The sequence below is a fragment of the Mastomys coucha genome, unplaced genomic scaffold (assembly GCF_008632895.1).
Source record: "Mastomys coucha isolate ucsf_1 unplaced genomic scaffold, UCSF_Mcou_1 pScaffold19, whole genome shotgun sequence".
NCBI classification, from domain to species: domain Eukaryota; kingdom Metazoa; phylum Chordata; class Mammalia; order Rodentia; family Muridae; genus Mastomys; species Mastomys coucha.
In genome coordinates, this window is record NW_022196901.1 from 5,955,602 (window position 1) to 5,964,765 (window position 9,164).

A 9,164-nucleotide genomic window follows, 5' to 3' on the forward strand; every position below is an offset into this window, starting at 1 on the left:
TCTCTCTCTCTCTCTCTCTCTCTCTCCCTCTCTCTCTATCTATCTATATCCCTGCTTTGTGCTATCACTTTGAGGTTATAGCTCCCTTCCACTTTAGCCATCAAGAACCAGAAACTACTATAACTCTCATTTCACCTACTTTTTTTGTAATTCTATATACATGAAATGGCAATAGTATATATTTTTTGTGATTGCCTTCTTTCTTCTAGTATAATGCTTTTGAAATTCATCCAGTTTATAATGCATATAGGTAGTCCATTTCCTTTTATTGCTGAACAGTAATCCCCAGTGTCTCACATATGACAGATTTGTGGTAGTTACCTTTGAAATTCATTCAATATATTTCAACAAATTAATATGTAATTATCATCAAACTAGTCAAGAAATGAATAGTAGTGAGATGTGAAGGCTTGGATGAGTGGCAAGAGGGTGGAGGGGCACAGAAAGTTGTTAGATTTCCTCTATATTCATATTGCCTTACTTTTTGTATGTCTTTCTGAATCAAAAAGGTTAAACATATAAAATATTCCAACTTAATTATATTTTCATTTAAAAGTTAAATTTTAGAAAAACAAAAAGTACTAATGATACTTTCAGTTAGCAACACTAATAGATATAAGATACTTTATAGATATAAATACTTTATAGGCATAAAGTATTTATCAATTGTTTAAAAACAGATACCTAAGAGGTAAGACATTAATGTGCAATTATGCTCATAGAAGAACAACAACAATAACAAAAGGCCTCAAGCAGCTGTGAGAAGCGTTCATTTGTGGTTACACTTGGGATTTTCTGGCCTTGTTGATGGTTTTCCTCCATGTTCCCAAGACTCCCTGTGGCCAGACTCTATACTGATAGAAGGTTAAAGAAACACTCTCACGTGAGGTCTAGGAGACCTCGAGCAACACAGAGCAGCAGAAGATGCATGATCTCAGAGAAGTTCTCAGGGCAAAGAGGGCCCTAGTGGCATTTGGTTCCTTTGCATTAAGAAGTCACAGAGGATTGAGTACTAGAAGAAGCCTACACCAGAATTCATACCAAAGCTGTCTGATTGCCTGGTAGGGTATCATTCCTTGTTTCACTGTGGCTTACAGATCCACTCTTTGTTCATTTTCTGTCTATGAAATTTTGCAAGGTACTATGTACCACATGGTATAATAAAACAAATATGTAATAGATTTTTCTTTACAAACCAGAAGGTGGTAAAGTCTGTTATGTGCAGTTAATTTTTTGTTTTATTTTTTAAATTTAGAATTGAGGACTTATCTCAAATTTATTGTTGGATAAGTTTTACATACTACTAAATTAATTGCAGTATGTCTGTGATGATTCATATTAGTGATCAAAATACCAGCCCTCACTGATGGTGCTGGATAAATTTTGGAAACTTTAATTAATTGCTGTGTGTCTGAAGTAGTTCATATTATTAATAAAAAAATCAGTTTCTCTCATTTATGGCATTCACATAACACATTGATTCATGTCACACATATTTATTGATGCTTGTATACTAGATCTGGGGATATAGAAATTAGAGCAAACAAAATCCTGTTTTCATGGAGCTTAGATTTTAGGTAGGAGAAGCAGTCAGTAAGCAAAAGTGCAGCTTTGCTAGATGGTTGCAGTTCTAGGGAGAAAAGTAAAGCACAGAAAGGGAGCTAGGGATCTACAGGAATTTTAGGGAAAACAAAATAAAACAAAACAAAATAGGGAAGGACATTTGAGTAAAGACTTGCCAAGGAGCACTGTGGGCAGAGGGAAACAAACACTTCAGGCAAAAGGGAAGCCCAAATGCATCCAGTTAGCTGAAGGAACAATCAGAAGTTCAGAGTTGCAGACACTCAGGGAATGACGAACCTTTAAGATCTTTCACTCAAGTACAAAGGCATAAAAAATCTACTAAAGACAAGCACACAGACAGCTAGAACATTCACACTTGACTACTGTGATGGCTATTCTTGGGTTTCTAAGTCTGGAATAACTAAAACCCAAAAACGGAGGGGCACACCTGTGAGGCATTTTTTTTTTTTTAACTTAATTTGAAATAGGAAGATCTACTTCTAATCTGGATCTTTCAGATAGGAACGCAGCCCTTTAATATGGATCTTGAGGTGGAAAGGCACCTTTAATCAAGAATGTTTGAGTTGGGAAAACCCACCTCTAATCTGGACCATGCCATCTTCTGGAAGTTCGTATAAGCACATGAAAGAGGGAAGCTATTGCTCTTTGCCTGCTGCTATCACCTTGCTAGCAAATCCATTCTTCCTTTCCTGGAACTAGAGGCTGCTTCTCAGGAATTCCAGGAATACTGAAGACCAATTGAAACAGTCAGCCTTATTGACTGAACAACTACTAGAGTCTAAGGCCTTTGGTTCATAGGCAGCCACTGTTGGATTAGTTGGATTACAGCCTGTAAGCCATTCTATGAAATCTCCCTTCTCTCTCTATAGAAAGATTCATTTTAAAAGTTCTGTTACTCTAGAGAACCCTGACTAATACAATTACCAACAAAATGAAAAACTTTTGACTTAAGGACATTGGGGACATCTCTCTTCATGGGAACTTTTAGACTTCAGGTTAATACAGCACAAGTAATTTTAGGGAAGGGATATTTACAACAAACTCCAAATATCCTGATAACAATGTCAGACACTTCAGATGCATGAGCTCTTTGGATATATTAATTTATTGCACACCAACCCTGCAATGTCAAGTACTTTTAGTTCTGATTTTCAGATGAAAAAATTAAAATTGAGGTTCAGGTAATGCTCACTCACATAGGCAGTAAGGAGAAGAGTCTCCATTTAATGTAGGTTTGTCTATTTTCATGTTTGTGATAGTCAATGCTTTGTGTCAACATGACTGGATTATGGGACACTCATGGATAATCATTAGCACCTTACGCCTGGTGTTTATGAAGGTGTTTCTGAAAGAAATGAGTGATTTGATCAATAGTAAGTAGATCTACTTACCATTTGGACTGTCAGCATCTGGTCTGTAGTGTCATGAGTGGAAAGAATGTGGTGAATTTGCTGTCTTCGAGCTGAGGCATACAACTTCTTCTGCTTTCAAATATCTGACCTCTCAAGCTCTTGGCTCTGTACTGAACTTAAGTTTCCTATATCTCTAGTTGGTATAGGGCAGATTGGCATTGTTTTGGCTTCCATAATCACATAGCCAGTTCTGATATCTCTTTGCATGTGTGGCTCTGTGTAATATTATTGTCTTATCTCTCTGAAGAGCTCTAATGTATGTTTCCACAACCTCTCACAAAAGGTTAAACTTTCTAACCAAGAAAAAAAAAAATGAAGGTGGTGGTTGGGGTTCAAGATTTCTCTCTGTGTCCTGGAACTTGCTCTGTGGACCAGAAAACTACCCACTACTGTTTCCTGAGTGCTTGGATTAAAGTTATGCACCTCCATGTCTGGTTTGAATCCTTTGTTCTTTAACTACAAATAGTTTCATTTTGATCTTTTAAGGAAGTCTGAAGAGTTCAAGAGAAATGTTTCATTGGTAAATGGCTTTAGAGAAGTAAATCAAAGAATTCTTTAAAAACCAAGCAACCAACCAACCAACCAAACAATTCAAGACATTCAAAGTTAGTTTTTATTCAAGTGACCTTCTTCATAAAAAAAAAAAACAAAACAGAACAAAAAACAACATAAACTTCTTTATTCCTTTTAGAAATCCCTCAAACTTATACAATTACTTTGGATATCAATCTGGTAATTTCTCAGAAAATTGGGAATAGTTCTGCCTGAAGACCCAGCTATACTGCTCCTGGGCATATACCCAAAAGATGCTCTACCATACCACAAGGACACTTGCTCAACTATATTTATTAGCTGAATTATAGCTCAATTATATTTATATTTATTCATAATAGCCATAAACTAGAAACAACCCAGATGTCCCTTAACTGAAGAATGGATACAGAAAATGTAATATATTTATACAATGGTGTACTACTCAGCTATTAAAAACAAGGATATAATGAAATTTATAGGTAAATGGATAGAACTAGAAAATATCATCCTAAGTGAGGTAACCCAGACCCAGAAGGATACACATGGTATGTACTCACTTATAAATTGATATTAGCCATAAAGTACAGGATAACCATGCTGCAGTACAGAGACCTAAGGAAGCTAAGGCCCAAGGGTGGATGCTTGATCTTATGCAGAAGGGGAAATAAAATAGACATCAGAAGTGGATGAAGAATGGGAACTGTTGGGGGTAGAGGAGGTGGGGGTCAGGTTTAGGGAATGGAGGTGGGGTGGGGAAAAAGCTGGGAGAGAGAACCGAAATTGTCTCTGGGACAAGCTGGAGACATGGGATGGGAGAGGTTCCTGGGAGATGATGGGGGTGACTCTAGCTGAGGGATATGGAGCCTGAAGTGGTCACTTCCTGTAGCCAGGCAGGACTTTGAGTGGAGGGAGGTTGACACCAAGGGACCCATAAGACTTTCAATTCAAAATTTACCCACTCAGGGATAAAGATGAAATAGGGATTGAGGGCCAACTAATAACTGGCCCCAGCTTGAGATTTTGCCCACGGGAGAGAGCCAATTCCTGACACTGTTAATGATACTCTGCTATGCTTACAGATAAGCACCTAGCATAACTGTCTCCTGAAAGGCCTCACCCAGGGATAGATGGAAACAGGCAAAACCTCACAGCCAAACATCAGGTGGCGCTCAAGAGTCTTGTGGAAGAGTGGAGGATAGAAACGAGCAAGCTGGAGAGGTCAAGGACACCACAAGAAGACCTACAGAGTTAGCTAGCTTGGGCCAATGGGGGCTCACAGAGACTGAACCACCATCCAAAGGGCATGCATGGACTGGACCTGGGTCCTTTACACATATGTAGCAGAAGTGCAGCTTGGTCTTCATGTGAGACTTCTTATCAACTTCACACGGGAGCAGGAGCTGTCTCCAACCCTGTTGCCTGTCATTGGATTTCCTTTCCCTACTTGGAATGCCTTGTTGAGCCTCAGTGGAAGAGGATATACTTAGCCCTCCTTTAACTTGACCAGGGTGCGTTGGTACCCAAGGGGATGCTTCACTTTCTCTGAGAAGAAGGGGAAGGAGTTATGAGGAGTGTGTGAGAGTGGGACTGGGAGGGTGGGCGTCTGTGATCAGTATGTAGCATGAATAAAAATAAAGAATTACAAAAATTCCTCTGTTTTTCTGGATTCTTCATTCCTCCTTTCCCACATGTTAAATAATGACTAAATCATATGTAAAATGCAGAATATGATAAAGAAAAGTAGCTAAAGAACTGTGATGGTTTGAATGGGAATTGCCTCCATATGCTTACTTATTTGAGTGTGTGGTTTCCAGTTAGTAGAAATGTTTGAGAAGGTTTAGGAGGTATGACCTTGTTACAGGAGTGTGTCATTGGGCATGGACTTTGAGGTTTCAAAAGCCCAAACCAGACTCAGGCTCAAGCTCTCTCTGTCTCCCTCTCTCTGATTGTGGATCAGATGTAAGATCTCAGCTATTGCTCTAGCACCATACCTACCTAAATTGCCTTGGTTATGGTGTCTCTTCAGAGCAATAGAAAAGTAACTAAGACAAGAATCATAGTATTTTTGTATAACTCAGCTTTGTTCTTATAAAACTGAAGTAATATATGTTTTATGTAAAATAAACAACTGACAAAAAATGTTGAAAAGGTGGGGAAAGGGGAGCCCTAATTCACTGCTGGCACAGCAACTATGGAAATTGGAATGGAGAATCCTCAAAAGCTAAAAATAGAGCTACCGTATGACCAGACCTCCCACTCCTCAGCATATGCCCAAAGGACTTTATATTATCCTCCACTCTTGCTCAGCCATGTTCATAGCTCTCTATTCTCAGTTACCAGGAAGTAGATGCAACTTAAATGTCCTTCCGCTGATAAATGGATAATGAAAATTTGTGATACATATACATAATTAAATACTATTCAACTGCAAGAAAAAATAAAATTATTCAGTTTGCAGATAATTTTGTGGAACTAGAAAATATTGCATTGAGTGAGGGAACTCATAAAGACAAATATCTCTTTTTACTTGTGGGTATTAACCTTCTACCTTTATATATGAGTACATTACCTGGAGAAATTCCAAATACCTGAGAGGTAGAAAAGGGACCCAGATGGGGGTGGAGGCTAGAAAGAACTCTAGAGAGGGACTACTAGGACACAGGACCTAAATAAAGGGGAATGGGAAATAACAGGGGGACCTAACTGGGAAGGGGAGGAGGGAAACATAGAAGGAGGGATAAATAACCTTAACAATAAATGAAAAAGGAATAACAAATCATTTATGTTTACTCATAATTATATGTTTATATGCACATATGCATGTAAAAATGATATACATATATGCAAGGTACTCAGAAAGGTTCAATAGTGATATTCACATCCTGATGTCAACATCTTTCTTGTTGGACTGAAGACCTATTCAGTAGAAGGAAACTCAAGCCTGGTTTGGTAAACATAGCCCAGTACTCATGGCTGATGGTGTCAAAGACCCTGGGAGACCTTTCTACTGATACTTCCTTAAACAAGTATAACACATAACTGAAATCCTAAATATGTATATCGCAGAGAAGTATAGCTCCCAGCCCTTGTCAAAGGCATTTCATTTGCAGCAGATGGTGACCATTAGAGAAATGCATAACTGCTCAAGATACACGGAACGACTGATCATGAAATGCCCAACTCTGATTGATACATCTGTAACATGAGCCTATCATGAAGGTTCAGGGAGCATCCCAGAAGAGGAGGCAAAAATATTTTAAGAGAATCTGCTACAAGACAGTGTCTTCTACTTATGACAGGAATGCTACACATGTCAACAATATGGCTGCCTTAGCCAAACCTGAAAAAAATGACAACACCTATTGACTTGCCAGTGTGAAAAGACTTGTAGGCAATAAATTGCCTAGAGAGGGAAGATCAGTCTTCACCAAGGACTACCCACCAATAGGTTAGCCAATCTCAAAAGGGTATCTGGTGAGAGAAAGTATATATATTTAAGCAGCACTAAATAAACCTAGCAGGTTAATTAATAAAGTTATATATATATAACACTAATACAATATAAGGGGCCACAAATTTGAGGAGTGAGGGAGTAGTGGAAGTGGTACAGGTGGGGAGTTGAAGGGGAAATAATATAAATATAATGCTCATATATGAGATTCTCATAAAATAAATAAGGTTAAAAAAAACAAATCAAAACAGAGTTAATTTGCAAAGGATTGTTTTTGTTCAACTAGTAAAATGAATTCCAAATGTCAAAAGTCTAATCAGATAGAATAATCCAGAAAACACCTTTATTATTTTCCTCTTATGAATATTATTATTAAGCTTCATCTCTTTCCTCTTTCAGGAATTTTAATGTGGATTTTTAAACCTAAGATGGATTCCACACAATAATTTAAATTATTAGGTCTTTCTTTCTTTCTTTCTTTCTTTCTTTCTTTCTTTCTTTCTTTCTTTCTGTTTTGTTTTGGGTTTTTTTGTTGTTGTTGTTGTTTTTTGTTTTTCAAGACAGGGTTTCTCTGTATAGCCCTGGCTGTCTTGGAACTCACTCTATCCACCAGGCTGGCCTCAAACTTAGAAATCTGCCTGCCTCTGCCTCCTAAGTGCTGGGATTAAAGGCATGCACCACCACTGCCCAGCTAATTATTAGGTATTTCAAAAGCATAGAAATGTACAGAGAATAACAAAGCTAATTCTCCAGGCAGTGAAACAAATCTGCCAGTGTCTGAAATCTTGTGCTATTTCCTGATGAGGAAATTGTGGCTTTCTTTCTTTATCTATAAAATAGGGTTGGATAATAGGGTCACTTATATCACACGATTTTCAAGACTAAACGAAGTACTTGATCTTAGAATACTTCTAGTATTTATTTACTAAATGTCTAGTTGAAAGACCCAAACCCAGAGACCCTTCCCCAAAATACGCGTTTAAACAAGGCTGGAAAATTACCAAGAGTTCCCCAGGCCGGTTTGGGGCAAAACAAGACCTTTGTGGTCTGACACCTGGGTGAAATGTTTCAAAAACACCATCTGTCAAGATCAACAAGAACAATGGGACTACCTCGAGACAATGGGACGGCCCCAAGATCCTCCTTCCCAGAACTCAAGAACAATGGGACTGCTCTGAGATCTCAAGAACAATGGGACTGCCCCGACAGAACTCAGGTTGAACTCCGAGTCACCCTGGCCTAATTTACATCACCCAATCAGAGACCTGTAACCATGCATCTGCTTCTGTATGCCCGCCTCCGGCTCATGTACCCTATAAAAGCCCCGCACCTGAGTACATCGGCACGCCACTCTCCTGAGAGCAGACGCCCTGGTACCCAAAGCCCTAAATAAAAGCCTCTTTGCTTTTGCATCTGAACGCCTGGTCTCGTCGTCCTTCAGTGCATGGCCTCGGCCTGATAGAGGCCCGAATCTGGGTCTCTTCATAGTAAGTGCTAGTTATTATCATAACTACTACCCAATACAACAGAACATCACCTTTATATTTGCTTCATATATTTTCTTCCTCCTTTATCCCTCTTTGAACCTTCATTCATTTGAAAAAATAAAATACTGGGGCTGGAGAGACTCAGCAATGCACTTGCAGAGGACCTGAGTTTGGTTGATGGGTGGCCCAAAGCCCGCTTTAACTTTACCTACAAAGGACTCAAAACCCACTTCTGGCTTCTGTGGGCATCTGCACACACACACACACACACACACACACACACACACATACACACACACCACAGCATGCACATACAGAGCACATATACATAAACATAAATAAAAATAAACTTTAGAAAACTAAACAAGAACTAGGAATAATATGGTAAAAGTTCAGGGCTTGGGAGACAGCTCAGTGGGTAAAGTGCTTTCTGTGTAAGCAGAAGAACCTGAGTTTAGATTCACAAAATGCTGATAAAAGCTGGGCATGTTGTCATGTGCCTGGGAATTGGATGAAGATGGACTTCCTGCAGAGCTGGCCAAGATGAACCCTGAGCTCTAGGTTTAGTGACAGACCTCGTCTCAAAAAACATGGTGGAGAGTGGCAGAGAGACATACCCAAAGTTGACCATTAACCTTAACATGGGCACACACACACTCATGAGTGTGTGCATGCATGCACCCCCTCCACACGATT